Source organism: Mauremys reevesii, linkage group 7, assembly GCF_016161935.1.
Source record: "Mauremys reevesii isolate NIE-2019 linkage group 7, ASM1616193v1, whole genome shotgun sequence".
NCBI classification, from domain to species: domain Eukaryota; kingdom Metazoa; phylum Chordata; order Testudines; family Geoemydidae; genus Mauremys; species Mauremys reevesii.
Genome location: NC_052629.1, coordinates 88441125 through 88456070, shown reverse-complemented (window position 1 = coordinate 88456070; position 14946 = coordinate 88441125). Strand labels below are relative to the sequence as shown.

Here is a 14946-nt window from a genome sequence, read left to right as displayed (position 1 = left end):
CTGTGGACACAGCTAATGTTAAAATAGGGAACAGGTTGTGTAGCCACAGCTTGCTTTATTTACACAGAAAAAAGCATTAAATATCAGTATTCACAGGGGAGGACTAGCTCAGTGGTTTGAGCATTGGCCTACTTAAACCCAGGGTTGTGAGTTCAATCCTTAAAGGGGCCATTTAGGGAACTGGGCTTTAAAAAAAACTGTTTAAGGATTTGTTCTGCTTTGAGCAGGGGGTTGGACTAGATGATCTCCTGGGAGTCCTGATATTCTAAACCTTCAGAGCAGGTAGACAGCTCTGATAGAGACACAACCTCATACTCAAGTGCTGGTTTGTGACTGTAATAATGATTTCTCAATTAGGAAAAAACTACTCGTACCACATCTTTATGTTGATTCCCCACCATTACATTTTCAATTGGACATGGTTGTATTGCAGTGATGAGCCTCCTAAAAAGGTGAACAAATAAAATGTATGGCTTCTAGTAAGGTGAGGTAAATTATTATTAGTGAAGACACCTCAGGGAGAGCAAAGTAGGCTTTTTTAGATTTTTTTTTTTAGTCCGATACAGTGTGATCTTTAACCCCTCCTACCAGCCCTGCAGACTTACTCTGGGATCTGGTAGTCAAACTGTGATTGTGCATCATGAGTAATAAAAGTTCCGTCAGCCAAATCTGCCCTCCATGATACCTACACAATCCCTTTGTTCTGTTCTGTATGTTCTTGTACTGCCCTCATCACCATAGTATCTGACTGCCTTCCAGTCATCCATTAAGTGGCATGACCAACATCTATCGCATGTTGTTAATTCTCTCTCTCACCCTTGACGTGGGGAAGAATTGTGTGTCTAGTATAGTGTTGTCTTTTTGTAGGGCTTTGTTTTTTAAATGTATACACTGCTATGTGTTTATGTTAGAGAAAGTAAGGTGGAAGAAGTGCACCTTGCACTTGGAGTGGAAGGGGATGAGCTCTGTGATGGTGCTTAGTGCCTATCACAGTTAATTCCACAGTCTCAGACCAGCCCCCAAGAAAGATCTGTCTCTTGCACAGATTAGGTTTATTCTGATAGAAAATTCCATTCCTTTCAGATTCTGCCTTCTGTGACAAGTGTAAAATTCCAATGTCTTCAATGGAGCTGCAGATTTTGGCTGTTCAGTTGGTAATTTGGTAACTATTGTGCTGCTTTGAGAACCAGAATAAAACCTAGTACATAGCTGCATGGCTGACTGGAATTAAAAAACTAGTAAAAATGTATTTAGTCGCTAAAGTCAGTGGATAGGATTCTAAATGCAGATGGGGAGTAGATCTGTTAAATACAGAGATAGTCTTTAAAGTTAAATTCAGATTTTTAAAAATCTGACTTTCCTGTTTCAGGCACCATTGTGTCACTAGAAAAATGTGAATACCTAAACTCTAAAGAATTGTCCTGAAAACTTTAAATATAGATATGTATACCACTGATCAGTCATCTCAGATTTACAAAGTGCCATGGAACCCATCCATGAAAACCTTAACTACACGTTTCAGAGCAATCAGCTTAGTGCATTCCTTCCTATGGTTAACATTTTCTGTGCTACAAAGAAAACCTCTCTCTACGTGATTTTTATATACATAATGCCCATAGAGTTAATGGCAGAAAAAAGGGTCTTCAGAAAGAATGATATTGGATCAAATCAGCTCAAGTTAGTCCTTTTATTCCCCCTCTAATTTCACACAGGAAATCTGTCAAAATTAAATATTTTCCTTGCAATTCAGCATAAGATATTTAAAATAATATAAATGCTACCTGATTAACAAGAGATGTGTAGGGTGGGCTTAACAATAGAAGGCTAGAATTTCATATAATAGTTTGTGAAGGGCAAAAGGATTGGCAACACTGAAATTTAGAGTTGAGCAGAATACTGTTACTTTCAAAACCTCTATTGTGGTATGTAATAGTGCTGACCTAGACCTTGGTTGAAGCTCTGAAACAGGAGGAAGATATTAAATACTAACTGTGATGGGTTCGATCACAGAGACTACCTTGAGGTTGTTGCCTGATGTGCTGGAATTACCTCTAAGCCCATTTTCCACTGCCAGTGTGGGACTCCAGAACCCTGAATTGTTGAGCCAAATACACTTGTCTGCTGCAACACAGACCCAGGTCTGGTCCATGCCCCCAAAGCTGTAGACTTTAACCAAAAACTGCTCAGCAAGTCACCTATCTCCAGCACCCAGACATCCAGTTCCCAATGAGATCCAAATCCCATATAAATCCATTTTACTCTGTATAAAGCTTATACAGGGTAAACTCATAAATTGTCCACCCTCTATAACTGATAGAGAGATATGCACAGCTGTTTACTCCCCCCAGGTATTAATCATTTACTCTGGGTTAATAACAAAAATGATTGTATTAAATATAAAAAGTAGGATTTAAGTGGTTTCAAGTAATAACAGACACAACAAAGTAAGTTACCAAGCAAAATAAAACAAAACACGCAAGTCTAAGCCTAATACATTAAGAAACCAAATACAGGTAAATCTCACCCTCAGAGATGTTCCAATAAGCTTCTTTCACAGACTAGACTCCTTTCTAGCCAGGGCCCAATCCTTTCCCCTGGTACAGTTCTTGTTAGTTCCAGCTCAGGTGGTAACTAGGGGATTTCTCATGACTGGCAGCCCCCTTTGTTCTGTTCCACCCCCTTTTATATCTTTGGCACAAGGCGAGAATCCTTTGTCTCTCTCTGGGTTCCCTGCTTTCCGTCTAAATGGAAAAGCACCATGTTTAAGATGGATTCCAGTATCATGTGACATGTTCACATGTCCTGTGGGACTTCATAACCCACTGGCTGGCACACAGGTATAGAGGAAAGCTTAAAAGTCCACAGAGCCATTTACGACCAATTGTCCTAATTAAAGGGAGCCATCAAGATTCCAAATCACCATTAATGGCCCACACTTTACATAGTTACAGTAGGACTTCAGAGTAATACTTCATATTTCTAGCTTCCGATACAAGAATGATACATGCATACAAATAGGATGAACACACTTTGTAGATTATAAGCTTTGTAATGATACCTTACAAGAGACCTTTTGCATATAGCATATTCCAGTTACATTATATTTACACTTATAAGCATATTTCCATAAACATAGGGAATGCAACGTCACTAACCAACACACTTTTTAAAAACATGTAGTCAGTTGCAAATGATCTCCATGGAGACACCTAACTCAAAATAGAGAGCACATCAAAACAACTAAATTCATTAGATTTTTCACAAAATGTCTCTCTGAAACGTGATTTACATATTACTAAATTCAACAGCCTATAATGCACAGCCCAATGATTCCTTCCATAGTAGATACACTTCTCCATACTTAGTAGCTCCTCTCATTTTAGCAGTGTCACTCTCATTTCCATCACCACCATTACTGTGCTATGTCAAGCTATTTACATAGTTTTTCTCCTGAGTTATAGTAGACAAATGTGAGCCTAATCAGTACTGTCAACAATAGTTGGTAGGTTATTCTAAACAAGATCAAATAATGTCAATGGAATTCATGAGCACTAATAACTGCAGCTAACCCTTAAAAGTATGTTTCAGTAAAGTTCAAAGGGTCTATTTTTCCGTAATAATTTTTTTTGGTCATAATATTCATTATGCCATTTACACAGCTATCCTTCAGGTCCTTCATTTATTTTCAAAATATGGAGATTTAAAAATTCTTATAACCCCACAAAGTTATATCTTTCATCAATATACAAGATAAAGATTAGTATTCCTCGCTATAAAGGAAAGATATGCTGTTTGTACAATTTAGTTTTAAATCTGCCTACACATCTGCAATAGTAATTTTTCGAAAGTCTTCAGCCCACTTAATATTTTTACAAGGAAGAATCTTGTTTTTTTTCTTGGCATTGGAAACAAAATAACATTCACATGCTAAAAAGCCAGGATGGGCAGCCTATTAGGAACTGGAATGTACTAAAACCCATGATGGGGTATACTAGGCCCTGAGGCACCCTCCTCGGGGCCTCACGGATCTACCTCACCCTGCCCCAGAAAAGGAGCAGTGGAGATGCTTCCAAGAATGGGTGAGGGGAAAGCAACCAATTAGAGAGAGCGGCTGCTCATCTAAAAAGAGCTGCTGGACAGAGCAGAGTCAGTTAGTTGCCGGAGCCAGAGGAGCAAGGAGGTGCTCCTGGCTGGTTGCAGCTGTTCCGGTACCTGGAAAGAGCAGTTGATGGCAGGGACTGGGGGAAGCAAGCAAGGTGCTCCTGGCTGACTGCAGGGACTCAAGCAAGACTTCAATCCTGACTTTAGGGTAAAGCTGCAGGGGCTGTGGCCCAAGGAACAATAGCCACAGAGTTAAAGGGAAGCACCTATTTATAGGGTCCCTGGATCAGGATCTGGGGTATTGGGCGGGCCTCGGTCTCCCCCACTGTCCACAGGTGGAGTGGCCAAAGCCCTGAAGAAGGGGGATTTAAACAGGCCCAGGGAGCAGGCTGAAGACCCCGAAGGTCAGCATTTGTTGACTCTGATAACTCCCGGAAGGAGACTGAACTTAACTAGTGGCTCAGCTGGAGAGCTGGGGCCAGTGAGGTTCACTACCGAGTGAAGAGAGTCTCCAGGGAGGGAGCCCTGGGGGCACTGATCCATAACAGAGCAGAGACTACTGAAAGCTAGCCCAGAAGGGAGACAGTTGAGAATTGAGCCTGGAGGTAGTGTTAAAGATTAGCATCTTTAACTAACACACACACACACACACACACACACACTCTCTGAGGGTACTGTGATAGTCCCTGTTGGATTGTGTACCCTGGAAGGGGTTTGTTTTGTTGAAAATCCACAGTCAGTGTAACAAATTTATTTAAGCATGAGCTTTCATGAGCTACAGCTCACTTCTTCGTGAGCTGTAGCTCACGAAAGCTCATGCTTAAATAAATTTGTTAGTCTTTAAGGTGCCACAAGTACTCCTGGTTTGTTTTTGTTGTTGTTGTTTTTTTGTTGTTTTTTTTTGCGGATACAGACTAACACGGCTGCTACTCTGAAACCTGTCACAGTCAGTGTGTGACTCAGCCAGGTGGCTGAGCCATTGAAAACCTGCCTGACAGATTAACTGCTAACAGGGGTCACCGCAAGCAGCATAACAGAAAGAGTGCAGTCACAGGCACCTGACCAGCAGAGGGCACTCGCAAGAAGCAAGCATGCACCTCATTACAAAACCAGAGAATGAAATTTTCATGTTTGGAAAACTAACTCTGGATTTTATAAATGCAGACTTTTTTTCTTTTTAGTGTCCCTGAGGCATTATAAAAAAAACATTGCTTCCCATCCCCACAGTAATTTTAGGGAGTGAGACCTGACTGAGCCAATTTTACATATTAAAAATCATTTTTAAATATAAATTCACAAATTAAAAACAAAAATTTGTCAATAAACTAAACAGTAAATAAGGCTATGTTTTAGCCACAGGTATTTTTAGTAAAAGTCATGGACAGATCATGGTCTGTAAACAAAAATTCATGGGCCCATTACCTGTCCATGACTTTTACTAAAAATACCTGCCCTGACTAAAACTGGGCGGTGGGCCATGGGTACTTGGGGTGGGGGAGGGGTCCGGGAGCACCGTGCGTGCTGGGGGAGGTGGCCCGGGACCCCTGCTGGTAATGGAGGAGAGAGGGGCTGGGTGGTGGCTCGCAGCCTGGGACTCCCACTGGTACGGGGGGTGGGAGTGTTCGCAGAGCTGGCAGGGGCTTCCTACACGGCTCCGTGTCCCTGAAGCTCCTAGGCGGCGAAGGCAGGGGCCAGGGCAGGGGCTCTGCTGCTCCTGACACAAGCGCCCGCTGCTGCAGGTCCCACTGGCCAGGAACCACAGCCAATGGGAGTTTCAGGGGAGAGGCCTGCAGGCGCAGGCAGCATACAGAGACCCCCCGACCCTCCGCTGCCTAGGAGCTGCAGGGGGGCCATGCCATGGGGAGCCGGGGGGGGGCCCTACTTCAAGGAAAGTCCCCCACACTCCCCAAGCCCCCACCCCTAGCCCTGAGTCCCCTCCCACACACCCAAACTGCTGCTGCTCTGAGCCAGCACCAGCCACTGCAGAAGTCACGGAGGTCACGGAAAGTAATGGAACCCGTGACTTCCATTACCTCTGTGACAGACTGGTAGCCTTAACAATAAATATAGGAAATACAAAGTTAAGGATTAAAAGGCTGTAAAGTCAAGAAGTTTCAAGTCAGGAAATACAGAATGAACATTGCCCATGCAACCTTAATTTGGCCCATTTTGCATATGTATTATGATACATAATCCATGTTATTTCTTTTATTTATTTTAACACAGGATCCCTGATTAATTCAGTGCAGGATGCATCTGCTCTAGGAAGGAATCAAGGTTGTGTGATGAAGAGGTCTGTTATCTGTAGCCTCTACCTCATTTGTTGCAGAGGTTGGAAGACTTATAGAGAAAGGATTGTCTTGTGTTAGGGCACTTGAATACTGCCCTGGAGACTTGGATTTTACCCCTGCCCCTGCCACCACGTTCCTATTTGATGCTGGGCAAGTCACTTACACCAGACTTTTCACAAGTAGTCACTTGTGTGTGTAACTGAAGATCGTATCATAATGCGTACTCTGAAAATGCAGGAATAGTATTTATGAACTTTATGTATGACTATAGCTATTCACTTTGTATCACAACCCATTGTGGGGGGGAGAGTTAATTTTCTACCCTGGCACAAGGGAGAAAGGTTAGGTGTTTGAGACATATAGCTAGGGGCTCTGTCTGGAATTAACACATCTCAATGAAAAACCCTACAGAGACAATGGAATCCTCAGTGACCCAACATTAACTCCTAGAATTAATTGCTTCCCACTGCCTGCCTGTAGCTAAACAGAGCAAATGGCCTCTCACTGTAGAATAAAGAGTAGAGGTGTCATCTGGCTGTGTTTTAAGTGGGCTATTGTAGAGACACAGAAATGCAGAACACAGAGAGAAAGACTGAGCAATATGGATCCCAAGAGCATCTGGCACATTGGGGCAGTCCCCTCTACCAATATGGACTTTGACTTACTCTTGGCTTTGCCATATTAACTTAAGGATTTTCTCAGGCTGTTTTCCAGTTGATTAATTTCCCACCTTTTTTTAAAGCTAAATATTTAAATAGCCTCAGCCACCAATTTGCAAGAAGCAGATAAACAACATGCATGTAAATAAGCTGGAATTTTGTATCTCATTGTCATGGTAACCCTTTTTGAAGAAAGTAACAAACAACTACTCTTTGTCCTCATAGTGTAACTTACCCCAGTACAAACCCAAAGGAGCACAGCAGCTGCTTAGCCAAACCCTGTCTGGTTTCATTAGGGCTTCTACTCTGACTCTTCTTTGTAATAACATTCTAGTCATCTGAGGTAAATTGGTTACCAACGGCAGCCATTTCCATAACAACCACAGCAACAGTGACTCTTCCTAAGTATGCAAATAGATTGGAGGGAGTGAATGATGAGTGGTGGGTTCTCTGTCACAATGTAGTCACGCAGGCAACAGCAAGGAGCATTAAATGTGCACTATGTGGAAAGAAATCAGGCTTTCCCGGTGTTCCTGTTTACCCACATTTCCAAAAAAAATCATACAAACAAAATACACTTTGGCAATCATTCCACAGATGTGTGAGTTTTTGGCTGAAATTTAGTTCAAACTCCCCAGGGCATGTTAACAAAAAAGGGTTTGGAAAAAAGGTGAAAAGATACAGACCCTGTAAAACAGAACTTTTAGCTACAATCTCAACTTTGGTCTCACTTGTGCAAGATCATAATATGGTCACCCTTTAAAAACTTTCAAATTTTCTCATAAACAGCTTGAACACATTGCCAAACTATGTAGTATATTTCTGCAGGTATCTATATTAATGATTTATAATTTTGACCATCACCGCAGTATCTGAGCTCCTTCTATATAAAACCAGTAGCAACAGTGAAGTCCCTAGTGGACTTCATGGAGTCTCCAGCACATTTGCCTGTTTGGATTTAACTATAATACTGATGAGATTATCTTTTTGTGTTCCTACTTCAAAAGATTATTTCACTATGGGTTTGATGCCTAATATTATTGAAATGACCATAAGTAATAGGAACTTTCCATTTTTTGTTTTAGATGGCTTTTGATGGCTTATTCACACCAGCATCACCTTGGCCTCAGAGTGAGGTTACGTGAGAAAAAGCCAAGATGGAAGCATCTTAAAACATAATAATTTTCCTTTATGATCCCAATTCAGAAAAGCATCCATATTTGGGACAGCACTTGAGTACATGCTTTTCTGAATTAGGGCCTAACTGAGGTGAATCCTTCTCTTCTAGGAAAGTAAAGCATTGCAACAGCCAGTGACAAACCAGTAGAGCAAGTATTGATGTCTTGACAAAGCTTGTTATCTTACACTGTATTATATCAGAGAGTGGAAATTAATATTTTTCTGTAAATCCATAAAAATAATGTGTATAAGGATTTAGAAAAATCAATTACTTATATTTCATTATTGAAAAAAATTATATTCTCAATATGACTAGTTACTGTGGCTAATTTATGAAAACACCTGTCTTTACCATTACCATGTTCTCCTACAATATCATATATTCTGTCTATTCACCTGCTGTATATAATCTAAATTCTAGATTGTGAACTCTCTGGTGGGAGGGTTTATTCATTTCTGCAGTGCCTAGCATCAGGGAACATAATTGTGTAGGATCTTTCAGTGCTGCTGCAACACAAATATTACTTTCACCTCTATGAAATATTTAAAGATTTTCCCATAGGCACCATTGCCAGTTTCTAAAAGGAGACACTTTGTTGCTTTAGTTTCTAAAATTCAATAATTTTATATCTTGCAAAAGCACACAGCTGCAGGCCCTGGAGAAACTGACATAACTCAGTCATGCCAGCTTCACGGCAGCTCATATTTCTCTCTAGACTGAAATTAGATATGGTGCTTAAATCTGTATCAGTCTGATTTTTGAGCACAGAGTCAACATAACAGGCTTTGAATTGCCAAGTCTGTTGCGTGGCTGAAACAGCCAGAAGTAAAATCCAAGAGAAGTTCAACACTTCCACTTCAGTTTCCTTTGTAATAAGCATTCTTCAGCATCTTCTCCCTGCTTCCTTCCTCTGCTTGATAAATTTTCCAGGAAGTCCTATGACAGACAGCAAGGAAACCTGCTCCGATCACTCCCTGTGTATCTTATTTATTATACAGTACTTGATTTATTGCCTGTGATTAAGTCCGTTGTGAAATGATCTTGCCAATAGCTCAGTCATGCACTACCTTCACAATCATACCTCCTTTCATGTCGTTCTTTATTCTTATTAAATCAATAGAGCATACTGAAGTTTGCCACAAATCAATATTTTAGTGTTTTTGTGGGCCATCTGTATCACAAATGTTTTTAAGCTACCTGCTCACCCTGCCTTAGATCAATAAACCATTTGCTATTGCATGGTACTGTCTGCTCTTACATCTCCACCTAAATTTGTCATTTTAAGACCATCTGTCTCTGCTATTCTGTTCTTCAGACAAAGTATTCTTCTCAAAACCCATCATCCTATGTCCATTTAAATCCCTTCCTTAAAACCTTACTATGCGATGCCTACAAATCTTTGTCTGTCACTGGTCAAGTTAGTGGTCACCTGTGACTACTTGGAGTATTGAGACCACTTGTTTATGCAAATACCTTTGCTGTTAGCTGTTCCCCATCCCCATTTGTCTGCTTATCTATCAATTGCATATTGTCACAGTCCCTGCTCCAGAGACCACCACCTCTATCCTCAATGTAGTGTCTAGTCTGTGGGACACAGTGGAGTAAAAAAATCAAGTACCTGAATCCCCAATGATATTCTAGTAGGAATATGCAGCTTGTTTTGGGGAAAGCTAGTATATGCTAAAACTATCAGTATTCTTTTTTTACCTACTGTGACTAAGCATAAATTGACTTTTACACTGCTAGGAAGGAAAACATGCAAGAAGTAGAAAAATTCATTTGTTTTCACGATGAGAGAGAGCTGACTGTGGAATAGAAGTCAAGCTGATTAAAGGAGAGATCAACTCAGGTTTTTATTTCCATTTAATTCTACTGACTATACGTGAGACCATGTGAAAACAGTTGTTAAACATCAAAATATCCACTGGGGAAAAGATTCCCTGACATGCCTGGAACCCAAAGAACTGATGGTTGAGGAGGATTCAAAACTCAAATACAATTTGTTGGAGTGAGAACAGTTTCCCTAGCTGATTTTCAACAACACTGCATTGGCAGGAAGGAGAAAACGTGAGCACAGAAGAGCACCAATGGCAAAGCCCTGATCACTTTTCTCACTCAAATATTCATGTGCCATTAATTGAGTTCCCTGAGGCTATTTGTACCAGAAAGCCAGACAGGATTTAGCCATAAGTATAATGACAGAAATTTTTGGGTGAAATCCTGGGCCTACTGAAGTCAATAGCAAAACTCCCATTAAAGCCAGCAAGGCAAGGGTCTCACCCATTTTTCTTCCAATCTATGATATCCCCATATGTATTCCACCCACAGTCATGAGAGCTGATGTGTGATTTCCTCCCCCACCACACACACACTCTTGAAATTTAGCCAGTGGCTACCACAGAAGGGTTTGTGTACGTTTAAAACTACAACAAAAACCTGTTAATTATTTCAAAAGAAACCTATAACTATTTCCTAAGATAGACTAGGGCAGTCAGTCAGAACAAGGAATGAAATCTACATAAAAAGAATGCAAAATGCACATTTAATTCAGGAGGTTTGTTACAAAACTCAATAGGGCCAATTTTTTTCAGAAAGGAAAATTTTGCTAAGGTACATTTCACATGAAAATGGCCAGTTTTCAAACAAAAGTGAGTCCTATTATAGAATGAATACTGCTTTCACACCAAACAGCATGCAGAAATTGAATTAATCTGTTTTATCATTTTAATATTCAGTAGTACTAATAGCAGTACTAAGCTCTTGATGCAATAGCCATTTCATTTAAATAGGAAACATAGAGAATTTGGGCAAAATTATGAGAGGGCATAACTCTTTTGCTTAAGTTTCATGAAAACTGCGCTATGAATTTCACACAGTTTTCATTATTTTTGTACTACCATATATATAAAAATGAACAGTCAGCCAAAAGAGAACACAGCATTCAGCTAAATAATATGCAAACACACACTTGCATTTATTCTTTCTTCGATTAAGCTTATTTAACAGATGGTAAACACTGACTAGATCAGCAGGTGTTTTAGCAGCTCTATTTTGTTACTGCCACCCGTGTTATGCAAGTGCCTCTGCTTGCACATCTAGCAAACTGCTGTGTTTTGTTGCCCTCCCAATCCATCTTATGCTTTAAAATGCAGATGAGAGGAGCTGGTAGGCAAGTTGGAGATTTCCCCGCATAACTTCTGATATTAGACAGTTGGCAGAGGGTTTTTTTTTAGCATTTGTTTTGGGTCCTGATTACACAACTGAAATAAGATTCACCCCTTAAATAGGTTATTGGACTCTTTTACTGGTCAATGTGGCTGGGGCCAAATCTGGCTTCAGCATTTGTTTAGCACAGGTTCTCTCACTGCTTGGCTCCATCCACACTAAAAGCAGCCCCTGAACTTTGAGGTGTTCAATTTGCAAAATTAAAATTCTGGTCTGAGGCCCAAATCAGGCAGCCCAGGCCAATTGCTACACAAAAGAGCCTTATTTAATAGTGATGCTAGGCATTCCTATAGCACCTTCCACAGGAGGACTTCAGTATATTATCCAGCAGTATATTCTGCCTTTATGTTCCCTATAATGGGGGGGGATTGTTTGATTTTGTGTAAAGTGCATATGGATATTATAGCTCTGGATGCTCTATGACTGCATGTAATAATAATGGCAACAAGCACTAATGACTTAAGCATAACCGACTGGTAAGTAAGTAGCATGCCCATTTTACAAGAGGAAAAATTGAGGCAAAAGTTAAAATGATATAATCAGCAATCAGCATTAAGGAACAAGTCTATGGCTGAGCAAAAAATAAATAAATAAATAAATAAATAAAACATATTCAGGTCTCCTGACCTCTACTCCTATGTTTTAACTAAGCTTTTCCTTCGAATGATTCCAGTACAAAACAGACATTCAAATTCCATGCAAGTTTTTACTAGTAAAATCCTCATATATTATAGCTCCGAAATATATGACTAACAGAACTGATATACTCAAGGTGTTTATGGATTATTTTCCCAGAAATGCTAAATGGGCATGGGCAGGTACTGTGCTTCTTCTTCCCTTTACATGCACTGTTCATAGGGCCAACAGCTCCAACTACATTTTCCCTTGTTTCTGCCCAATCAAATAAAGCAGGAACAAAGAAAACAAGAACAATAGCGAGGCAGCTGCCCAAAGGATCCAGCACTCCTTTCTCTCTCTCCCAATCTAATTTTTCATTCATTATGTACCAGATTTGAAAGGCAATGTAGTAAATACCAGTACTGAAATGGGGTTTATTGCAAAGTAGAAACTTAGAACAATATCTTTGTTAAAATAGATTCTTCCCTTGAGATTCTATAGTGCATAGCAGGAAGCACATTATATTTTCATGTGATTATACTATTCTATTTAAAGGTAGCAATGTATTTCAAGTTACTGGCAGAATAATTGGGTAGATGTTAGAATTAATGGAAAGTTAGTCTTTGGATCAAAACAAAAGATTTTGGGGTCAAAATTTCATTTTTTTCAAAAGCCCCCCCCCCATTTGTTGTAGTTTTTGGTTTTCAACAAGCAATACTTTTAGTTCATTTAGTATACAAAGAAATTAACATGAACACCATTAGGTATAAGACAAAATAAGTAAGGTGTCATATAAGAAGCTCTGATACTAAAGGATTAAATTTTATCCATACAGGAATAAACTTCCATATACTTGGCAGTAAAACCAAATCTTCTTGTCACAGCAGAACATGTCTGTGATGTTACGAGGATTGGGAGTAATGAACCATATAGTGGGCTGAAGCTGGGTCAGCTGAAATACAAAGGACATGGGGTTACAAAATGTTGCCATCTAAAAGAACATAGTGTCTCCAAAAACATGGGGGCAGATTGGTGAATGTCTGGTCAGAAGAGTCAGAGGGCTAGGGCATTTGACTAGCCAGTGCATTCAAATGAATTTTCTTGTCTTCATTTAGCTAGCTAAAGAAGAAAAATTGGTAATTCCAGGTTAAGAGAGAGACATTTCCTGCAAAAGAACTACCATAAAAGACAACTGAAGATATTAAATCTACACTACGCTCTCCAATATTACATCTCCACAAGCATACTGAAAAAAATAGCAATTGCCACACATGGAGAGGGAGGAGACCCTAAGACTGTTATGAAGAAGTAAGTAGTAATGATTCTAGATTTCACATTGCAGCTTGCTCATAGGCTCTGCTGACAGATTTTTTGCCATAAAAGCTGCATGGTAATATTTTAGCATTCAAAAGGAGATGAGCTGCATTTTAGAATGAATATATTCTACTCTTATGACTGACTCTTGTAACTATATATATGAAACTAAGGCAAACCTGAAAGCCAATCAGATATTCAGGCAAATTCCCTTAAAAGCTTTTATTTAAAAAAATTAAATTATACAATTTGCAAAAATGTATAACACCATTCTGGAAACACGAGATATATACATCCTTTTAAGGCAGTGGTAAAATAAGTCTACAAGTGAGCATATTAGGTGAAACTAGAAAAACAAATAACAGTCTGAGGAAGAAAGTATTTAGTTGACCAGGAAAGAACTACACCATTCAGGTAACTATGCCAAAAAAGCTTTATTTTATAAATGTCTGGATTTTTAGGGTTCTTTTTTTTCGTATTCTGAGAACTAAACTATACAGAATTGACTTATTCCCAGGCCTTAGATGCTAACTTTACCATCAAGGTGCCCCACACTCCTCTTAACTGAGCAATAGCACCTGGAGTTTCTTCCTTTTTCCAATATAATCCTAGAGACAGAGGAGATTAAGAGATAGGTAATCAGCTGCACATTTATACAGGATAGCTCTGCTTTAACTGAGATGCCTAACAGCACAGCAACCAGGCTTAGAAGTCACTTGGAGTCATTCTGAATATAAAAGTTTAAGTATCTATGCAATTTAGGGCAATGAGAATAATGCATGAACCCTTTCCCTCAGCTGCTCTTCAACATGCATTGTTGTTTTTGAGATGATGACTTATAGCTAGCACGTCATTTTTGTACTGTCTTGCTTATTGCCCCACAAAAGATAGTTGTCCTTTGCAACATTTGAGGCCACAGCTGCAGAGCTATTTCTTTGTCTATAAATTGTTACCAACTTTCCTTAAACCTAATTTTGGTTCCATTTCTAAATGTCATTAGTTCCTTCTATTAGTTTAGCGATTAAGCCAGGAATGTAAGACTTGGGAAGCAACTGTTTCTATACCTGTCATGTGTCTCCTATATCCTCCTACCCTTCAGGAATGGAGTGCATCATATTTTCCACTAAAAAAAGAGAGTGAACCCTGGAACTGGTGCCTATTTGAACTGGTTGTGGAGAGTGTCCAGATCCAGTATTTGATCCCTAAATAATCTGAAGTTTCTTCCCACAGAAATGCTGCACAACAAAAAAAATACACACAGTAAGGGTGAAATGTTTAGACCACATTACATTTTCAGTCTGACTATTTAAAGTTATAGAACTAAGGGTTAGCAAATTCCAGACTGAATTTCAATATTTTTCATATGTGTAATAGAACTTTTTCATTGCTCCAAACAGCATATTTTCAGGATTGCGGCATGTTCACTGTTCTGCTAAAGTGTAGTATAAAGACCAGATTGTATGTCCCCGTGACCCCCAGTATTGCTTGTCCAGAACCTCTGGCATGTGATTCTTGGCTAGTCTCAGAGCCATCTACTATGTCTGTAGAGCCATTACAA

At 39.7% G+C, this 14946-nt stretch overlaps 1 long non-coding RNA gene across 5 annotated transcripts in view; it reads right to left on the bottom strand.

Annotated features, from left to right (window-relative positions):
* Positions 1-14946, bottom strand: part of LOC120369154 — a 172413-nt gene that overhangs the window by 75909 nt on the left and 81558 nt on the right. For 2 of the 5 annotated variants that reach the window (XR_005582969.1, XR_005582967.1), the window contains exon 1: positions 7287-7371. The exons of 1 other annotated variant lie outside the window; for it this stretch is intronic. This is a non-coding gene — a long non-coding RNA (uncharacterized LOC120369154). Of the gene's footprint in view, positions 1-7286; positions 7372-14946 lie in introns of those variants that run through there. 2 more of the 5 variants (XR_005582966.1, XR_005582970.1) reach the window with 1 other exon arrangement.